General features: G+C 32.8%; 1 pseudogene; it reads right to left on the bottom strand.

Annotated features, from left to right (window-relative positions):
* Nucleotides 1–13,033: 13,033 nt before the first annotated feature.
* Nucleotides 13,034–14,200, bottom strand: LOC114075555 (annotated as a pseudogene).
* Nucleotides 14,201–23,330: the final 9,130 nt, after the last annotated feature.

Genomic DNA, 23,330 nt, shown 5'->3' with positions numbered 1-23,330 from the left:
GAATACTGGAAGATAAGACTGAGAACACCTATAAAAGCTGAAGGTTTGTGGACTATTGTTGTAAATGGCTATGAAGAGCTAGAGAACGATGGTGAAATTTAAGTAGGTGAGATGAAAAATCACGAGGCTAAGAACTGTCAAGATGGAAAAGCCTTGAGCAAAATCAAAATGAGAGTCTCAAGAGAATATGTTGCAAAAATTGCTACTTGTGAGACTGGAAAGAAAGCTTAGGAGTCTTTGGAAATTGAAGTGTATGGTGACGAAAAGGTACGCACTATAAATCTTCAAACTCTTAGAAGAGAGTTTCAAAATTTGAAGAAATAGAATCTGAAAAAATAGATGAATATTGGAGAAGACGAAAGATCTTTCTAAGCTTTCTATCAAAGAGCTAGTCGAGTCATTTCGTGCACACGAGAAGTGAAAGTTTTTTCGTGAAGATCAACCCAAAGAGACGACTTTCCAGTATATAACAAATGAAAATTCTCAAAAATTCTCAAAAAATCAACAAAAGAAGAATTACAATCCAAAAAAAAAAAGCAGGATCGTGATGATTATTCTAAAAAGATTGAAGAAAAAGGTGAGAAAAATACTAGTCCTTTTGTAAAATTTGCAAAATGACTAATCACAGTGCAGAAAAATGTTGGCACAAAGACAAGCCCCAATGTAACTTTTATAAAAAATTTGGCCACATTGAGAATGATTGTTGGTAAAAGCAACATGAGCAAACAAATTTCTATAAAGAACAGGAAGAAGAAATGGAAGAAAATCTTTTCTTTGCTTCTCAATGTGATCTTTTAGCAACAAGTAATGAATGATGTACTAACAGTAATTGTAGCAATCACATGATTGGAGATTAAAAATTTTTCCTCTCAGTTAATAGTAGCATCACGGCATAAGTGAAAATGGGGCATGGAGCATTAGTTGATGTAAAAGGTAAATGTATCATTTCAATCAACATAAAAGGGAGAGATAAGCAAATTCATGATGTGGTTTATGTTCCTAAATTGGAATAAAATTTTCTTAATGTTTGTGAATTCATGGAAAAATAGTTATTCTCTTGTGTTTAGAGATACTTGTTGCAAGATTTATGATAAAATTGAGCCAGATCAAGTTATTCTTGAAGTAGAGATGATAAAAAGTAAATTTCCTTTACAATTTCGTTACAATGCATTCAAAAATGAAGTTGTAGATAATTTATGTCTTTGGCACGAAAAACTTTGTCACTTGAATTTTCATGGTTTGAAGTTTCTCAAGAAAAAAGACATGGTGTAAGACCTTTCTAAGATACATACTAAGAATTAGGTAGATAATGTTTATATCATATCTTTAGATGTGTCAAATCAAGAAGAGGACGAGGAAGAGAAAGATGTCCCTCAACGAAGAGAAATCTCATATTCAGATGATGAAGAACCACTTCCAAGAGGAATAAAAATGTTGAGTGACTCAAAGATGCAACTTTGTCGGTGTTAAGAAAGAAAATTATTCGGAGGACAAAGCATGATAATTGGAAGAAAGCCTTGGCTGAAAAAATTTGAAAGATTGAGAAAAATAATACTTGGGAGTGTGTGAGTATACCCAAATAAAGAGAAGTTGTAAGTCTAAAGTGAATTTACGAAACCAAACTCAATAAAAAAGGAGATATTCAAAATCACAAGAGAGGCGAAATTCAGTTGCAATTATTGCCAGATAGGAGAACAACTTGCTGATATCTTCACCACAACACTTCCAAGTGAAAAGTTTTGCCATCATCGAGAAGGCATTGGAGTTTTCAAGCAAATGCGTTAAGGGAGATTGTTGGAATCAATGCATTCACTTCACACCTTGATGTTAATATTTCAATATTGTCTCTAAGTTTCTCAAGAAGTCTTTTAGGATTTTGTAATACATGTATCTAGTTAATTGTTCAAGACTTTTTGTTTTCTATTTTGAGTAGTATAAATAGTGATTTAGTTGATGATTGTGATCATCTCAAGTGGCCTTGAGTAGCCTATATCAAACTTGAGCATTCTCTGAAGATAGTATTATTCTTCTATATTTGCTACAATGAAATCAGTTAAGCTAACAATTCTTATCAGGTTACCAGCATAACCTATATGGAAGAGATTGAATTAGACTATTAAGTAATTTAGGTCATCTATAGAGATTGAATTTGACTATTAAGTAATTTAGGTCATCTAAATTGACTTTTCAAGTACCACGATGAAAGCTAATTAGTTTGATGAGAAATTGAACTACTCAGGTCCATGTCTAACAAACAGAATCCTGAAAGTCCTTGTAATTGCATTCTTGAAAACTATATAAAGAAACAGACTTAAACCTAACACCACATCGCAATCATATTCAGTCCTACAAATTATTCTTCTTTTCGCTTCAACTATCTGCATAAAAATGGATCAGCATTACCACGTAACCTTCCTCTTACTACTTTCATTTCTTAATTTATTCTCCATTTATGGAAACATAACTGCTGCGGTTGCACACCACCTCCTAGAGACGCCCGTACCTTAGATACCTAAACTAGAACTACCAAAGGTTCTTGCCTTGCCAAATCTTGAAATCACAACTCTGCCGAAGCCTGGGATTCCAACCATACCAAAGCCTGAGATCCCCGTTGTTCCATAGCCCAAGCTACCAACTTCCCTAAGCCGAAGTTATTAACTTTGCCAAAGCCTAAGATGCCAGCTATGCCAAAGTTTGAATTACCGAATTTGCAAAACCCTGAGATTTCAGTTGTGCCGAAACCCATGTTTCTAGCTATACCAAAGTCTGAGATTCCAACAACGCCAAAACACAATAAGAATTTGTTCACACTACCCTTTGTTATTTATAAATAGAGGGATTTCCTCCCATTTTAAAACAATAAAAATTTTAAATTTTTTCTTCTTCTGCACAATTAAATATTCATGTACTTTGTTCTTATTGAGTGACTTACTAACACCATTGTTTTTGTATCAATACGTTGGTGAATAAAATCGTTTTATCCTAAGAAGATTTATTACTTTAAACCTCCTGTATTAGAGGGGAATACTTTCTTAAGGGGACACTGTGCACTTTAGTGGACTTGATTTTTCTTTTCTATTTCATTCTAATTAATCTTACATATCCTTGAATTTTTTTATGATCATTAATTTATGCTTATGATGTTAATTGTTTCTTTTGAGTATATGTTTGAAACTCTGTTGATTATGTTTCTGTAAAGTTATTGTCTCCAGTTATATCAAACATATACACATATAGTAGGTATATTCATTGTACAAAAAATAATTATTATAATCAGTTTCAAAAATTTATGTTTTGATAAACTATATAAAATTCTATGGCTTAAAAGTACAACATATAAGATTACATATTGTCTAATTTAACATATATATGAAGTTCTTTCACTTATCAATTGAATAAATTCATTATGATAGTTCAAAAGTTATAATTGATTTCATGTTCGGCGTAATTTCTTTTTTAATCTTTTAACAAGTTTTGAATTTTCCTTGAGAAATGTAACATAATTGTATAATCTATGAAACTTTAATGTGTTCTTTTCTTATGAAATGTCTTTGTATATATATGTGCTTATTTTCTTCTGTATTTCCTTTTAATGTCGATTAAAGAATCAAATATTTATTATTTCATGAATAATTCATCCATTGGAGGTTCTTGAGTTATGTGATAATGACAAATAATCAAATTCATGTTGGAATATTTTTAATATTTTTTTAAGATCCTATTTTTAAATTATTAGTTTTAATGTATGACTATTAGTAAAGGATTATTTGCAAGTTCAATGCATTAATTTATGATCGCGTGAAGCGAGGGGAAATGACCTAGTTAACTTTTAACTTACATTAAATTATTTTCCTAATAAGAAATATTTTCACTAAAAATTGACATTATGAGGTCTGATCCATAAACTACATATATTTTAAAGTGATAACATCTAATTTAGTAAATAGTTCACCCTTATTTAGTTTCATTCCTAAGTAATTACTGCTAACAACTTATAATTTTATAATTGAAACCATTCAAACATTTACAAAATATAATTTTTTCCTACAAATAATTATGTGGGACTTTTTTTCTTTTTTTCTTCTCTGATTTGTGAGGATAGATATTTATTTGAAAGGATCGGATACACTTAGATATGGAACACCAAATGATTTTAATTTAACTCAATCACCATAAATGGAAATGATAGGCATCACTGTGAAATATATGTTTTAATTTAATTAATAATTAGTAAAAAACTATGTAGTTAATTCATGATCTTTTTGAATGTTTTCCATAAAATGAATAAACTTTCAACTTTTGTTTCTCCATGTCATGACAGAAAACTAAATTCATGATGACGTCTACTAAAATCCACGAGTAGGTAAGTCAACCCTCATCCTCAAATAAATTATTACAGGCATAGGGAGCTTAAGGACCGAGCAAGAACATATAATAAGACAAGTTTAAGGAAGAAACACCGGACATCATAGAACACAAACATATATGTGGGTGGGTGGGTGTTGTTCATTTTATTAGACTTCCTTATACTGATTTATCATTTTATAGCGTTTATAAGAGGAAGATTGTATGATAATGGACATGACTAATGTGAATGGACAAGCATAACTTTAAAAAACTTAAGACTTTTTTGTTCTTGATAGTGAAACTTGATTAACTGTAATGATCCTCCATGCCATTTCACTGTAAATATATTATTTGAATCATTTAGAGCATTTTTATAACGAACCCAAGAGATTTATGACATGTTGAGACTAATAGTCGGTTAACTGGTCGTTCATTTTATTTTTATGCAAGTTTATGTGCTTTGAAGATTTTGAAGCTTGAACGGTTGACTTCGATCATAAACTCAAAAGACGACCTCAAAATGCAACTATGAGGGTTCCGTTATTCTGAAACATCAAGTTTGGTCTAGAATGATCTTCCGTGATGATCCGGAGGCTTCAAGGTTAATTGTGAGCCCCTTTATGAGCTTTGACTTAAAATGGAGCTTGGGTGTGGGATCCATTTTTCATCAAGACGACCTTAGTTTGAAGCTTTCACTTCTCAGTTGAATTTGGAATGTTAAATTTTGTGGGGTTGCATATCTTGTTTGCATGCATGATATTTCGAACCAATTCTGATCACCCAAGTGAAGCCCTAGGGGCTTAGCTAAAAATTTTGTGCTTGATGTTAGTGCCCTGATGGGTTTTAGCAAGATGTGAATGGGAAATAAGAAGAGAAAGTGAAAAATGTGGGGTAACCAATTTTAAGTCATCGCAAATTGCAAATGAAATGTCATTACTCCCATATTGGTAGAAGAAAGGAAAATTGTTGTCCTTATATTAGGAAAAACTTCCTTTAGTTCTTAAAGGGTTAAGAAGAAGTTGCCGCCTCGCCACATCATTGTCGCTCGCTCGGTTTCGACTTCGAATTTGACAAATAATTTGATTGACAATTTTTGGACAAAATTTATTTAATCAATTAATTGATTTCCTTTCTATAATAAATTAATTCAGAATGATAGTTAAATAATATAATTAATTTCGCAACAAATTATGTGAAATTCACACTTAACGGTAAACTGGTTTGAAAAGATTTGTTCCTTCCGAAAAGACATTACTTTTCATAAACAGAAACAACGTTCTGGAAAAATTAATCTTAACAGATATTTCTAAACAGACGCGTTTCTTGCTGCAAATGGCTTTATTTAGAGAGTCTTTTTCCAGTTTCAAATACTAAAAATTTTTCTTCTCTGTATATATTTTCTTACATAAACAAAATTGTCAATCCACTGAGTCTGTGTGCGCTCTCGTTGTTGTTCTTGCGATCACTGAAATAGTGAAGTTTGAGATACCACTACTTCTCTAATATTTAATCCATTTTATCTAGGGAGCAATTAATCTGTAACCTCGGGTACTTGAAGGGATTAAATTTCTTAACGAAACACAGTGGTTTATGTGGATTCGAATTGATATTTTCTGTTTATTTCATATATTTTCTATTTCTGTTTTTTCTAACCTGCGTTCAGAAATAAAAATCTTAAGAAATTTAAATAGTTTTTGTATTTGAGGTTTTCGGAGATTAAAAACCTTTATGGTTTTCTACTATGCTTAAATTTTAAAATTCATTCGATTAACGATTAAAAGAACATAAAAAATTATCGATAAATCAGAAACACACTGTGTAAGGATTTATTCTTTAATGTTAGAAATTCACATGCTAAAATTGTCTGCCATTTGTGACAGAAGAATGACAAATTCAAGTCAAGTAAATGTGGAATAGTGAGTGCTGCAATAACATCAGTGAGTGCTGTAACAACATCAGTTGCACACAATTGTTCAACTGCTGCCCTTTTACCGGTTGAGAAACATGTAAAGTTCTTTACTAACTTCAAGAATGGAAACAAAAGATGTTCTTCTATCTGACTACATTAATTATGCCGAGGTTCATTTGTGAGAACGTTCCCGTTCTAACAGATGAAACTCTGGTTAAAGAACGATTCTTGGTGACAGAAGCATGGACACATTCAAATTTTTTGTGTAAAAATTATATTCAGAGTGGACTGTAAGATGATCTATACACATTGTACAGTAACGTCAAGACCTCAAAAGAACTCTAGGATGCTTTAGAAAAAAATTACAAAACAAAGGATACCGAAATGAAGAAGTTCATTCTGGCAAAGTTTTTGGACTATAAGATGATAGACAGTAAGACAGTCGTCACCCAAGTTCAAGAACTGCATGTCATAATCGATGATCTCCTTGCTGAAGGTATACATTTATTTAATGCACATATTGAAAATATTAAGTCAATTCTTAATATTGACATAATCTTTAATGTAGGATTGATTATGAATGATGTTTTTCATGTGGCGGCCATTATTGAGAAGTTACCTCTATTATGGGAGGACTTCAAAAACTACTTGAAAATAAAGGCAAGGAGATGACTGTTGAAGATCTCATAGTAAGGCTGAGAATCGAAGAGGATAACAAGGCCCAAGAAAAGAGGTCACGTGGTAATTCAACAATATATGGAGTAAATATCATTGAACAAGATCCCACAAAATCAAAGAAAATAAATAGAACATCTGGTCCAAAGAGCAATCATCCTAAGAAGAAATTCAATGGAAACTGCTTCAATTGCGGTAACTGTGGTCATAGGGATACTGAATGTCGGGATCATAAAAATGACAAGAAGAAGGATCAAGCAAATTTGGTTGAATCCAATTAACAGATGGACAATCTCTGTGAAATGCTTTTAGAATGCAACTTGGTTGGAAATCCAAGAGAATGGTTTATAGATTCTGGTGCCTCATGCCATGTTTGTACCAACAAAGAATTATTTTCATCATATACTCCAGTACCTAAAAATGAGAAGTTTTTATGGAAAACTCCATTGTTTCAAAGGTGGAAAGAACTGGCAATGTCCTCTTAAACATGACATCAGGCAAGGTGGTGATTGAACAAGGTCTCGTATGTTTCAGAATTGCGGAAGAACCTAGTTTCTATACCAGTTCTGACTAAGAGCGAATTCAAATGTGTATTTGTTTTTGATAAAGTTGTTGTCAGTAAGAATGAGATGTATGGAGGAAAAGGTCACCTCAATGAGGGGCTTTTTTAACTCAATTTAATTGTAATTGATATGAATAAAAATTCCGCTTCTTCTTACTTGCTTTAGTCTAAATGTTTATGGAATGAATGTTTGGGACACGTTAATAACAAAACCCTGCGAAAAATGATTAAACTTAAATCATTGCCTAAATTTGAGTGCAATAAAATAAAATTTCAAGTTTGCGTTGAATCTAAGTATGCTAAGCACCTTTAAAAATCTATTGAAAGGAATTCATATCCCTTAGAACTGATTTACACTGATATTTTTGACATGAAGTCAACACCATTACGTGGTGGGAAAAAGTATTTCATAACTTTTATTGACGATAAGACTAGTTATTGTTATGTCTATTTGCTAAATAGTAAGGATGAAACAATAGATGCATTTAGGCAATATAACACTGAAGTTGAAAATCAGTTGCATAAAAAGATCAAAATGATCTGAAGTGATAGAGATTGAGAATATGAATCACCATTTGCATAAATATGTTTGGAAAATGGAATCATATATCAAACTACTTCTCCTTACTATCCTCAATCTAATGGAATTGTGGAAAGGAAAAATCAAACTTTAAAGGAATTGATGAATGACTTACTTATAAGTTCAGGTTTACGACAAAACTTGGAGGAAACTATCCTTACAACAAATTGAATACTCAATAGAGTGTCTCACACCAAGACACATGTTATTCCATATGAGAAATAAAAAGATAGAAAACCCAACTTGAAATATTTCAAAGTGTGGGGGTGTCTATCCAAAGTCTAGGTTCCTATACCTAAGAGGATAAAAATAGGACCTAAGACTGTGGATTGTGTATTCATTGGATATGCCACAAAAGTAAGGCATGTTAATTTTGGTTCATAAGTCCGAACATCCAGATATTCATGATAATAGGTAATAGAATTAGATAATGTTGAATTCTTTATACAAATATATCCGTATAAAAATAGACTTGAGTCATCTAGTGGGGGGTCAAAATGACCTTGATATGAACCAAAAGAGAATGTACCTAATAAAGAGAGTCCTAGACGCAGTAAAGGTCAAAAGGTAAGAACTTCATTTGGATTTGACTTTGTGACGTTCCTTCTTGAAAGTGAGACACAAACATTCAAGGAAGCTGTGTTGTCTAACGACGCAATCTCTTGAAAAGAGGCTGTCAATAGTGAGATTGAATCAATCTTAAGCAATCATACTTAGGAGTTGGTTGATCTTCTTCTAGGAAACAAACCATCGACTTCGAAATGGATTTTTCAAAAGGAAGATGAAAGATGATTGACCTATTGACAAATATAAAACAAGACTTGTTATCAAGGAATTTAGACACAGAAGGTCTTGATTATTTTGACACATACTCGCCAGTGACTTGGGTTACATCAATTAGGATTTAATTGCCCTAGCTGCAGTATATGGTCTTAAAGTTCATCAAATGGATGTGAAAACCACCTACTTAAATGGAGAGCTTGAAGAAGAGACTGACATGGAACAACCTGAGGGATCGTAGTTCCTGGTAAAGAAAAGAAAGTATGCAAACTTGTTAAGTCACTTTATAGACTTAAACAAACACTGAAACGATGGAATGCAATGTTTGATCAAACCATGTTATAAAATGGATTTAAGATCAATGAATGTGAATAATGTGTCTATATTAAAGACATTCATAATTATGAAGTCATTATATGCCTATATGTGGATGACATGCTGATAATGAGCAAGAACATTGTTAATGTAAAAGCTACTATGCATATGCTCGTTATTAAGTTTGATATGAAAGATGTAGGAGTTGCCGATTTGATATTGGGAATTAAAATTTATAAAACTTCTAACGGTCTAGCATTGTCTCAATATCAGTACATCCAATCGATACTTGAAAAGTTCAAGTACTTGAATTGCAAAAGGGGAAAGACTCAAATTGATGTGAACCTTAATCTTTCCAAGAATAAAGGTGAAAGTCAGTCTCAATTGGATTATGCCGGAGTATTGGGGAGTTTGATGTATGTCATGAACTGTACATGACTATACATAGCATGTGCTGTTAGTAAACTGAGTCGATCCACAAGTAATCCCAATCAAAATCATTGGATGGAACTGAAGAGAATTTTGGGGGTACTTAGATGACATTGAAAACTATGTTTTGTATTACAACAAATATACAACAGTTGCTGAAGGATATAGTGATGCAAATTGGATTACTGGTCAACTAAAACAAAGTCCATGAGTGGATGTGTGTTCACTATTGGTGGAGGAGCAATATCTTGGTAGTAATCCAAACAAACATGTACAGCTCGCTCTACAGTGGAGTCTGAATTCATCGGCTTAGATAAGGCAGGTGAAGAAGTTGAATGACTCCAGAACTTTTTAGAAGATATTCTATTTTGGCCCAAACCAATGACCCATATAGGCATACATTGCGATAGTCAAGATACAACATGAAAGGCTGGAAATATTATGTATAACGGGAAGTCTCATCACTTACGAAGACATAACTCTTTTAGACAACTACTATCTTGTGGAATTATTACAATCGACTATGTAAAGTCAAAATATAATATTTCGGATCCACTTACAAAAGGCCTAACTAGAGAGGGAGTTGAGAGATCATCGACGGGAATGGGTCTACGACTGAAAACCAGTCATTGTGGTGGTAATTTTACCTAGAAGACTGGAGATCCCAAGATCTAGGTTCAAGAAGATAAAAAATAGTCACAGATGACGGTCAACATTGTCAAATTTTATTTTATGGTCCATTCTCATGATGAGACAATGTTGAGTAACCAGGATAAAGACACAAGGACTTTTTAATGGTTTCTAAGTTTGATACGGGATATATCAAATAGTGTATCCACGGGATCACACAGTTAGAAATCACCTATGTAAGTGTTATATGTAGGCCGCTTCAAGGAGAATCCGGTAAGGCCATTTCTGTAAGCACTTATTGACTGAGATGTGTCCATGGCTTAAACAAACAAAACAATGAGAACCAAAAACAGTTCAAGGGTTGATTGCGTGACTTATGTTGTCTAGAAAAGCACCAAAGCTCAATGGTTCAAAGATATCAAATCTACTAATTAACCGAGTATATCCGGTACATGTTCACTACGAAAAGTTTATAATGAAACCTATTTATCCAGATGCATTAACCTTTACTTACGAGACACACAAGTTTTTCATGCATATATTTTAACAATAGTAATTCACCATTCATGTTGGGGAATGATGAATTTTAGCAAGGTGTGAATGGGAAATAAGAAGAGAAAATGGAAAATGTGGGGAAACCAATTTTGGAGGGAAAATGAAAAGTCATCGCGAATTGCAAATGAAAAGTCATTTCTTCCATATTGGTAGATGAAAGGAAAATTGTTTTCCTTATATTATGAAACACTTCCTTTACTTCTTAAAGGTTTAATAAGAAGGTGCTCCCTCGCGCCGTCATCGGCTTCAATTTCGGCTTTGGTGTCATCTTCGATTTGGATTTGACGCAATTGATTGATAATTTTTTGGACAAAATTTATTTAATTAATCTCATGAATTTTTTTCCTTTCTCTTATAAATTAATTCACAATGTTAGTTAAATAACATAATTAATTTCGGAATGAATTATTTGAAATTCACATGTAACGGTAAATCATTTCAAAGAATCTATTCCTTTTGAACAGACGTTACTTTTCCCAAACACTCAAAACGTTCTGGAAAAAGTGGATCTGAACAGATTTGTATGAAAGACGCGTTACTTGCTGCAAATGACTATAAATAGTCTTTTTCCGATTTTGAACATTGGAAACTTTTCCTCTCTACTTAAATTTTCTTACATAAACAAAATTGTCAATCGACTGAGTCTAACTGTTCTCTCGTTGTTGTTCTTGTGTTCATTGAAGTTGGTGAAGTTTGAGGTACCGCTAATTGTCTAACAGTTAATTAGTTTTATCTTGGGAGGAATTGATCTTTAAACTCGAGTACTTGAGGGGATTAAATTTGTTACGGAAACACAGTTGTTTCTGTGAACTCGTATTGGTATTTTTTGTTCATTTCATATATTTCCTATTTCTGTTTTTGCTAACTGCATACAAGGAATAACACGCCCACTTTTGTAGCCCTGGTATGGCATTAGAGGCCAGGGTTCCACTTTAGCATGCTAGGACATCTAGGTGGCATCCACTTTAGCATCCTTGGCTCGCTTAAGCAGGCTGCACTTTAGCTATCAAGGTTTTAGTTTAGCGAGCCTGGCTATCTTTGGCCCTGTCACTTATGAGACTTTTACTTTAGTGGCCAACATTTGCTTTAGCGAGGTCCTTCTTCCTTTCCCCAGGTACTTAAGCAGAAATTTTTGGATGCTTTTGTGGCAACTGCAACAGTCTTAAGACTTGGCAGGATCAACTCTTACATAAATATTGTAATTTGATTATGAGAGATGTAGGACTTTTAATTTGGTGATTCAAGGATAGGTGTAATTCGGGAATGCAGGGCTATGCGGTGGAGTATTTGCGGAGCATAGGAGAGAATTGGTTGGAGGTGATTTCAACCCCAAAGGGGCTGCCTAGCCCTTATCTTTAGCTTTAATGATGTTTTATGTTGAATGTTGTTGTTTACTACGTTCCGAACCCCAAAATGTGTTCCATTTTTGGACACAATTTTAGGGACTGAATTAGGACCTTCTGACACGGTCGATTTTGGAATATTTCATGCGAGTCTCATTTTTTTTATTCTTACTCCAATTTAGGTATATCTATTATATGTAACTTTAATGTCTAAAGAATTGTATTAATGTTGTGATTCCATTCTTGATAGTGTGGTGGTGTTCAGAATGGAACAACTCCTAAGTCATGATTTGGATTGTGTATGTGTTCTTCCTAAAGGTAGGATATGGCTTCGCTTTGCCCACTATGTATACACGAATGTTTTTTGAAATTATCTCAGATATTTTCCCCTAAAAATTAGTTTAGAAAAATATTCAATATGAGTAATGTAACATGTTGGTGAGTAATGCCCATCAACAAAAATAAATTTAAGCAAGATTTAGTTTTAAATAGATTTAAAACAACATAAAATTATACTTAATATGAATTCTTCCAGAAATGATATTTCAATTTTCAGAACTTTCATGATGACCTAAATGAGTACGTAGCAAACACATTTCAACAAATCTTTTGATATTGGATGTCATAGATTAAAGGAATTCATGCTAATACAATGACAACTAGAAGCGAGATATTATGATTTGTATAAAATATTTCTGCAAACTGAGCAAGCAAGCACAAGTAGTGACTGAGGAGTCTCACTGACTAGAAATTGTGATAAAAAATAGAGATACTTGTGTATAAAAAGAATTATGAAAAAGCAATTATTTCTTCTGTAGTCGTGATGTGTTGTTTTTTGCCAAGACTAAGCCTTTGAAAGCTTAAAAGAACATATTTTGCCTTGTAATTAAATAAACTAGGCACTATAACTAATCAACAATTTTTTCTAAAGCACCAGCAAGCTTGTTTAGCACAACTACTAAGTTATCAACATGGTCCTTTCTTTGCTCCCTATCCTGTTCAGAATGCATATTTTGAGCTTGAAGTTAGGAGCTCACCATTTTGCCATTCTTTTCCAGTGGTTTTACTAAAAGATGTTGGACATTCCATGCTTTTCAATCATTTGACTTGTTTCTCATTCTTTTCCTTCCTTCTTGACCTCTTTCTTTATCATCTCCTCGAGTGGTAGTTTTTCTTACGCCTGCGTGTGTAGGAGAAACTAGAGAGGGTGGCTGATATTGTTCCTCTAAAGTTAGCATAGGAATATCATCCTCATTTTTTTGTGGTACATCTGAAAACAAACCATCATCCCCTACAATAAAACTTCTGCCACTATCAAACAAAACTCCCCTACAACAACACTTCTGCCACTATCAAACAAAACTTCTGATGTGGAAGTCAAATCCAACCCTCCTTCATTTCCATTTCCATGATCAATAATATCAAACACTTGTCTATCAAAAAATCCAGGTAATTTTTTCTCTCTTAAAATTATTCCTCATCATCCAAAAGGACTCTTTTCTTCTTTAATATGAGACTCCCACTCTTTAAAGTCGTCAACAAAAATATTCCAACAGTGATAATATAATAAAAAAGACGTGGGAATCAAAAAATTGAAAGGATAGGGGAGGCACAGCCCCCAACCAAGGGAGTCGTTACGTTCACTATGTCCCCCTTATTCCCGACATGCTATGGTGCCCCGGGGCTGTCTCACGAAGATCTTCGATCCGAACCTTCGCATCTACTCTCTCTTAGAGGATGAGCTTCATGAAAATCCAAGCCGGATTACTCCATCTCTTCTGGCATTGAATTGGTCCACGATTCACCCCTTGTATTTTATAGTAGGATGAAATAGAATCCGACTTTGCTTCAACCTATGTTGAACCCAATTCCATACCTTCAGTTTGGGCTTGATGGATCCTTTCTTCAACCACTTCTTTTCCCTGTATGAGAATGAGAATTTCTTTTTTGGTCCAATGAGGGAGCCTCGACACTTTGTTGGCACCATTGAAATCATTGATGGATTGTTGACAGACGTCAGAGTCGGTAGATGGAATTAGGATCAATTGCTTAAGGTTGTTACTCGATGAAGCCATGTGAGTTAATGGAGGAGAGTAATTATAATCACAGAGTTTTGAGTTGGAGAGGAAGAATTTTTAAATTGTAATGGTAATATTCATCTTATGTTCTTAGCCTTTGGGTATTTATAATAATTTTTGTGTATGAGAACACATTTTTAATTGTTTTTATCACATGTTTTTGTGGATAACTTTTAAATCACAGTCAATAAATTTCCTAATAAGATATATTTTGACTATAAATTGACATTATAAGGTCGGTTCCATAAACTACATATATTTGAAAGTGATAATATCTAATTTAGTAAATAATGCATTCTTATTTAGTTGTAAGCACTTACAACTAAGAATTTTCTAATTCAAACAATTTAAAAACTTACAAAATATAATTGTTTTTCCTACAAATAAGAATGCCAGACTTTTCTTCTTTTTTCTTCTCTAATTTATGTAGATATATATTACTTTGAAAGGATTGTATACACTTTGATATGGAGCAACAAATGATATGAATTTAACTCAATTACTATAAATGAAAGTGATATAATTAGAGTGAAATATGTATTTTCATTTAATAAATAATTAGTAAAACAATATGGAGTTAGTTCAACGAAATAACACACAGGAGCACAATCAAACATGTACTAGGCGTGGTACCAAGGTAAACTAGGTTTGGTACCCGATCCAACCATGAAGTAACCTGTAGTAGGCGTGGTGCCTGAGCCAACATAATATATGTAGATGGGAGGTACCCAAGCCAACCAATGGTCACAGAACATAATCAAAATCATAATCATAATGAACTACAGTAATACTTGTAAACACAAGTAAATTAAACACCTTCATTGCATGTGATGGTGTACAAGGTATCATTTTGGTTTCATTTATTTGATCTTCCTAACCATGCATTGTAGAAACAATACAATAAAAACAGTTATCATGCCTACATTACATAGCTTGGAAACAATAAACTATCACCTTTCTCAAATTAAGCCTTGGAAACTCTAGTGGACCTGAGTTTTTCCCTCGTTACAAATCCTAGATAGCTTGCTATTTTTCTAGACTTAACAATACTGGTATAATATTCAAACTCCACTGCCTAATAATACTCATATTACAACTTAATCTCAACCACAAGCCAAACTTATGATCTTCTCACCCAATCCAGGATTTCTCCACCATTAATTCACCGAAAACTCACCATTCCATAGCTACGTGAGTGAATAAAAATAGATAAATCAAGAAAAAAGTTTTACAATTAACCCAAGGCTTAACAACCCAAAATCCTCATTAACTCAGATCTTCCCACCTTAGGAACAAAACCAAAGCGTTCCCTAAAGTCCCTAATAGCACCTCAATGGCCCAGCCAATCAAAGTATTAAGTTGAAGATTTGATTACTTACATTTACGAAGGATCTTGATGAAAAATGGCTGAAATTTTTCGCCCTTGTTGTTCCCCAAAATGTAACTTCCAAATAATTAGCGTCTTGTTGGAATATTCTCCACTTATTGCGATCAATTTCTGCTAAAGCTTCTCAGTCCCATTGCAGTGGAAGTGCTATAGTGAGATCTCTTGCTGTAGCGGATCACCACAAAATTAGTGTGTCATCCACTATGGGAGCTTGCATGGGACGAAAAACGCAAAAGTACTCCCAAAAGTCTCCATTTTTCAACCCACCTTCAAAAATTAACGCCCCAGACCAACCCGTTTATGCCAAGTCTGATAACATAGAGTTCTATTCACCCCTCCTTCAAATTCATTAATGTCATAGCTAATAGAACGACTAACCAAAGCTTATATATTTTATCCAATTCTTCCCAGAATTTCTCTAGACCTCAACTTTATCGAACTTTGCATGATTATAGCAATATAAATATTTATATCAAGTGAACATTAAGATGCAATATTCAGTCAAACTAGTGCCTTATAAAATTAGACTAATGGAGTTAATATTTTGATTCAAAAAACACATTTAACAAAAGTATAATGATTTTTTTGTACGAGGAAGAACCATATTGAATCATTATCGTGATAGAGTGGTATACATGTCCAGTTAAACTATACTTGATTAAGATATATTGTGTATCTCTTATTTCCACTTTTTATTTTGATTTGATTTAAAGAGACAAAACAACAAATAAAGAAAGGATATAAAATACATTGTAATTAACAATTTAAAGATGATTAATAAATATTCAACAAAAGTTTGATTCCTCATTAATCTCGTATAAGCTAGTAAATCTGAGTATTCCTTTATTTCAGGGATATTCAAAATAGTATGATGTTGCTACTAAAGAAAAATTCTAGATACTATAATATTTTCAAATGTCTCTCTTCTAACCACTTTTTATTTAGATTTGATTTAATGAGAAAAACAACAAATAAAGAAAGGACATAAAATACATTGTAATAAACAATTTAAAGGTGATTAGTAAATATTTAACAAATGTTTGATTCCTTAATAATCTCATACAAGCTAGTAAATTTTAATATTCCTTTATTTTATAGATATTATGATATTGCTATTACAAGACAAATTCTAGATACTATAATATTGGCAGATAAATAGGTCAACTAACGTATCAAATATTGAAATCCTCCTTTTTATATGCTCGTAAAAATCTATATATAGCTAACTGAAAAACTATTCGAATATCAAAACTTCATATGTTCTTAACACATGTTACTCTAAGCCTTTTGCATCTGCAGAAAAATGGCTAAAAAAAAGGCATCGACGCGCCAGGTAGTCAAGTGCATACAATTGCTAAGAAAAAAGGGCATCGACGCGCCAGGTAGTCAAGTGCAAACTGAAAACATCCCAGATGCCTCTAATATCTCAAGTAGGAAAGAAGCACATCCCTGACAACATGTAATCTCAAAAATCAGTAAGTCATGTTAAACAGGTGGTACCACTCCCATTAAAACCAGTTCAGAATAAAAACAGAGAAAACAATATCTCGACATGAACGATAAATATGCAAATGCATGGGCTACGATTATATCATAAATTCTATGAGAATGAGCAAACAAAGCGATGCATGCATGCCATCACCATCATTCAAACAAGGAACTCAAAATATAATAAGTTTACAACCAACGAAACCACACTACTAAAGCAGAGACTACTAACGTAGGATCTAATTGGTTCTCACACACGGCCTCAAGCCCTACAATATAATTAAAGCTCAATAAGGATACAACATCCCACCACTAATCAAAAAGAAAAGGGATCGAGAGGAGATTTCCAATCAATAGAAAAGGGAGCAAACTCAAAGGACGACGCCCTACCCCAATCACATGCTCTAGTCCCACACTGAGCATATCTAGGACCAACCGACAGCTATGACGAGCCACCGAGGTCACAAAAATCAATGAAAGGAGAACAATCCAAAACAGGCCCTAAAGAGGTCAAACTATAACTACGAGGTGACATAACCCAAAGCATCCAATGTCCAACTAAGTCTAAGGAAACCACAAATAATCCCAAGCAAGTAAAACAAAGATCATCTACTTCACGAGTGAAGCCACAATCAATAATAAGGATACCAACACCCACAATAAGTAAAAGGCTCCTACGGAATCAAGAAAGAATAGGAAAACCAAATGCTAGGCAAATATCATATGACATAACATCTATACTAGTCATTATCTAAGAATCTCAATCAAGAAATTTGACTAAAGCCTACCCTCAAACCCGAATACGAGCACTTTGAACCCGCCACACATGAGTTAACCACAAGCACAACATGCAATACTAACAAGAAAACCAAGCAAAGGCAGCAGCTTCGAGCTCAAATTCACCTCAAATTAAGGTTCCTCACAACTTCTAATCACAAACTCAAGTACCCACACTCAGAGTGATCAAATAGGTCTTCGAATCACTTAATGGGAGATTGGATAAAGGATAAATTGCCTTTTGAAAATGAGCGCCGAAAGTTGAAATTTTTAGATATAAATACCCAAATCGATCGCTAGAAGTCTGATATATGGTCTCTAAAGTCCTGTCCAGATTATCAGCACTTTAGCTGGTTTTCCAAACTCTGACTTATCTGACGGGGTTCCCGGAGTTCACTCGGAACCTCGTGCACGAAAATGATACATAATATCCCAATCGAATTTGGCATTCTAGACTCAATGTAATAATAAAAACTTTCATCCGAGGTTGTTTCAATGAAAAGTGGGTCTCCCACACCCAAGTTCCATTCTAAGATAAAAACCCTAAGAAGGCGCTCACAATGAGGCTGGAAGCTGAGGGAACTGCATCAAAGGTCGTTCTAGACAAAACTCAAAATTATGGAGCTAACCTCGCCGACTGAGTTCTCATATGAGCACATTCACCAAGAATGCTAATCAAATTCAACCTTGGATTAATCTTCAAAGTTAAAATACAGAATGTCACAAACTCACATCACAAGTCTCACAGCCCGAACCAGCGATGCCCCTACCTAAAATGGACCTTCCAAATATGATGAAATCGTCATAATTGAGGTTGTCTTCCAAAACTTTTGACTGAAGTCAACCATTAAAGTTTCAACGACTCCAAAATATGAAAACTTGAAAAAAAAACTAAACAAACAAACAAAATGTCAGTCTCAGCAAATCATAAATGACTTGGGCACACTACAAGAAATCTCTTAATGTTGAAAAGATCTAAAAACAAATAAAATGACCGAGAGGGTCATTAAAACATCCATGTAAGAACTAGATACCTCAGAAATATTTCGTGAATCATGTGACCTCACCGATCAAATATATTTGAAGGACACGCATATACAAAGAATTCACTTTCTCTCATGAAGAAAAATGATGTGCCTCCCAAGATCGTATCATAGACTTGATAGTAGTGTAAGACTCGACTAATCTATGCATGTCAAATATAATTTTAAATATGCCTTTCACATATTGTAATGTAGACTTATTAAGGGACAAATACGATATATTAAGGAAAATAGTGACTCGACCCTCCTAAGCACTGTAATACGCTATGTGCATATTTTACTTTCAAGAGCACACTTCTCATAACCCCAATTAAGTTTCTTGTTGTCTGCTTACGAAATCCTTATCCAAAGCACAATCCCAATGTGTTGTCTACAAGTTAGGGGTCATTCCATCCCCCACCCCCAACTTGCAGGGCCTAAAGAAACTGAAACATGGTAGAATATTTTTCATATCTACATCATATATTCTTGATTTCGTTTTAACATATTCTCTAATTCTTCATCTTTACTAACTTTTTAGAATTCATTAGTATTATTGATATTGTGAGATCCTTTACCTCATAATTCTTTATATATTTAAACAACACAATGAAAGAAGATACAAAAAAAACCTCTGTACTGTGTACTCTACTTCATTAGATACTCATGAACATAATTGCCTATAATCACTAATGTGTATCAGGAGAGTGTACAACACTATTTGCTGTAAGGTACAAGTAAATGAACTTACTCTAACAACAATAAAGGATTTGAAGTTACTAAAACTATTTAACATGTAATTAATGAATAGATTTACAAAGAATTATTATATAAAAATTATTTTCCTTCACTCCTATTAGCGAGAGAAAATTCGACTCAAGAAATCTAAAAAAATAAATACATTGGTTTTTGTAGAATGTAAATGTTTATGGGGATTAGCTAAGATTCAAGCACCGTCGTTGATGAAGATGAATGTGGCCACCAAGTGTGTATAAGTTTCTCATTCCAAAAAAAAACTTCTACTTAACTATTCACCACAAAAACAGAGTTCTGCGCATGCAAAAAGAAACACAAAGCATCAATGAACTGAAGAAATTTGAATCAAGCAAGAGGAAAGTTAAACAAGTAGAATTAGAAGAATTAGGTAGTGACAAAAAATTTTGTTCAATCCCTCCACTGCTTTTACAATCAAATGAAATTTACGTTCATGAAAAATAACATCACCTGATTTAATTATATAATTATCTTTAAGATTAAAGTATCTATTGAGTGTACTATTTGAAGCATAACCAAGAAAAGCATAAGTAATAACTTTCTCAACAAACTTTGTAATTTGGGATCCATTTGTCTCACAAAGTTTAGACAATCACAAACTCTTAGATATCCCAAACTTAGCTACTGACATTTCCACAATTCAAAAGGTGTCAATTTAGACTTTTTATGAGGCGTGAGTTTTAACACATAACAAGCAGTCAAAATAGTTTCACCACATAAATTTAAAGGTTCATGTGACTCATAAGTATGACATTAGTGAATTTAACCAAAGCTCTATCTTTTCTTTCTGCTACACCATCAGATGAAGGAGAATAAGGAGGAGTAGTTTTATGAATTACTCTCAGTGATCTAATAAAGGAATTAAACTCATATTCATGGTCTCTATAACTTCTAATTCTTTTTATTTTTCTTCCAAACTGATTTTCAATTTATAGACAAACGTTAAAGTTTTCAAAAGCATCACTTTTATTTTTCATCAAGTAAACATATGCAAATTAAGAAGAATCATCAATGAAAGTGATTAAATAGCTAGCTATTCCTCCACTAGTTAAAATTCATCCAAGTTCACAAATATCAGTATGAACTAAGTCTAATAAATCAGTTTTTTTTCAACATGAATCTTATTGATTTTGGCTTTACTACAAGCCTCATGCTTTTGAAAATTCTTTTTAATAATTGTAATTAATCCTAAACGACTCATAATTCCAACAAAACGATCATTAATATGACAAATTAAACGAGCACACCAAATTTTTTACAAGAAAGCATACAAACAAAAGAGAAACATTATTCATTTCAACATTTAGTTTGAACATCCCATCACAAGCATACCTTTTTCCCACAAAAATATCATTTTCACAATTACATATTGATCATATTCAATAATTTGTTTAAAGCCAATTTATTAAGAAAAAAACTAGACGTTAATTTTTTTCTATAATACAAGTATAAAATACATCTTTAAAAGTTAATACCCTTCCAGAAAAAAAAAATTCGACATCTCCTGTTCCAAGCGCTTGAGTAGTGTGTGAATCACCAAGATGGTTTTGGTCCCCTCAAAATGAGTATATTTTTAAACCAATCTTTTTTGTAACGGTTTCCACCAAAATCAGTCCACCATCCATCTACACTTTCAACCATGTTTATATTGGTAATAACCACCACAAAAGGTTCTCCGGTAACGTTTGCCTGAGGTGTAGGACCACATTTCAAAAATTTATAAATTCGAGCAATATGTCATCTCTAACCACAAACAAAACACGGTTGCTTATCTTGAACTTGTTGATTTTGCTTGATTACTTTTACCATTATTTTTATTGGAGTTTTTCTTCTTAGGCTTAAAAGAAGTGTTTTAGTGAGATTCGGGAGTAGAATTTGAAGTAATTAAATTTACCTTCGTTGTGATGTTACTTTCTTCTGATTGTAAAAATGTATTGTCGCCTCTTTCCTCCTCTTCCACACAGATTTTCGCTATCAACGTTTCATAAGAGGTCTCCCATTTTGTTTGTGGCGCATAGTTTCTTAAAATTGCTTCTAAGAAGGTGGAAGCTTATCTATTATGCCACAAATAATGAGGTTATATCCAATTTTGACCTCCTTGACCTGAGCTCTCTAACAATCATTATAGAGTCTTGAGCTTGGTCTACCAGTGATTTGTTGTCCACCAATTGAAAATGAAAAAGTCAACTAGTCGCATATTTTTTTCCTCCAACCTCTTCGGTATCATACTTACTCTACAATTCCTTCCATTTTTTTTTTGCAATAGAGTAAGTTGTATCATAATAATCAAAAAAATTATCACATAGAAAATCATATCATATGAATATAAAAGAGAACCCTAGGCTCGCCTATCTGGATCAACCACAAGCCAGGATTCTCTTTAAATTTATATTATTTTCAAAACTGGCCTTCCTCTTTCATTAAAAGACGTGACTTTTATGAAAAGTTGTGAATCTAATAAAGAGTTGTGACTTTTTTCAAAAGTTAATGACTTTTATCAAAAGTTGTGACTTTTAATGAAGAGTTGCGACTTATATTAAAAGTTGCGACTTTTATGAAAAGTTGTACTTTAATGAAGAGTTGCGGCTTTATGAAAAGTTGTGACTTTTATGGAAGGTTGTGAACTTTTCGAAGGGTTGCAATTTTTCGAAACAGTTGTATCCCTTCTGATAACGCACAATAAATAGTTGTTCACACTACCCTTTGTGTCTATAAATAGTGGGATTTCATCTCATTTTAAAACAAAAAAAAATTATGATCTTCTTCTTCTACTTCCGCAAAATTAACTGTTTGTCTACTTTGCTCCTGTTGAGTGACTTACTAACACCATTGTTTTTGTATCAATAAGTTGGTGAATAAAATTGGTCCATTCTGAGAGGATGTAATTCTGTAAACCTCTGGTATTGGAGGGGAATAGATTTCTTAAGGGGACATTGTGCATTCAGTGGACTCGATTTTTTTTCTATTTCATTTTATTTTTACATATTATGGAATTTTTTTTTAACACTTATTAATTTATGTGTATGATATGCATTGCTGTTTTGAGTAGATATTTAAACTCTGCTTTTATGTTTCTTTAAAGTTATTATCTCCGATCATAATGAACATATACACATATATTACATATATTAATTGTGCGGAAAAAAATTATTGAACTCAATTCCAAGAATCTATGTTTTGATATTCTATATTACATTTTATAGTTTAAAAGTACTATATATAAGGTCATATATTGTCCATTTTAACATACATATGGAATTTCTTACTTATCAATTGAATAAATTCATTATGCAACTTCAAAAGTTATAAATGCTTTGATGTTCAAGCGTAATTTCTTTTTTTTTTTATATGTTAACATGTTTTGGAGTTTTCTCCTAAGACATAAATCACAATTATATAATCTATGCAACTTAAATGTTTCTTTATATTATCAAAATATTTTTATACATATTCTTATTTTCTTCTTTATTTTCCTTTTAATGTTTATTAAAGAACTAATGATTTATTATTCTTGAATAATTCATTCATTGAAGGTTCTAGGGTTATATGATAATGAAAAATAATCATATTCATGTTGGAATATTGCTAATATTTTTTAAAGAAACTATTTTCCATTATTTTTAATGAAGAGATATCAATAAAAAATCATTGAAAATTCAATGCAATATATATATATATA

This window comes from Solanum pennellii, chromosome 1 (genome assembly GCF_001406875.1).
Source record: "Solanum pennellii chromosome 1, SPENNV200".
Classification (NCBI taxonomy): domain Eukaryota; kingdom Viridiplantae; phylum Streptophyta; class Magnoliopsida; order Solanales; family Solanaceae; genus Solanum; species Solanum pennellii.
Note: the sequence above shows the minus strand (reverse complement) of the source record. Positions and strands in the feature narration are given on the sequence as shown.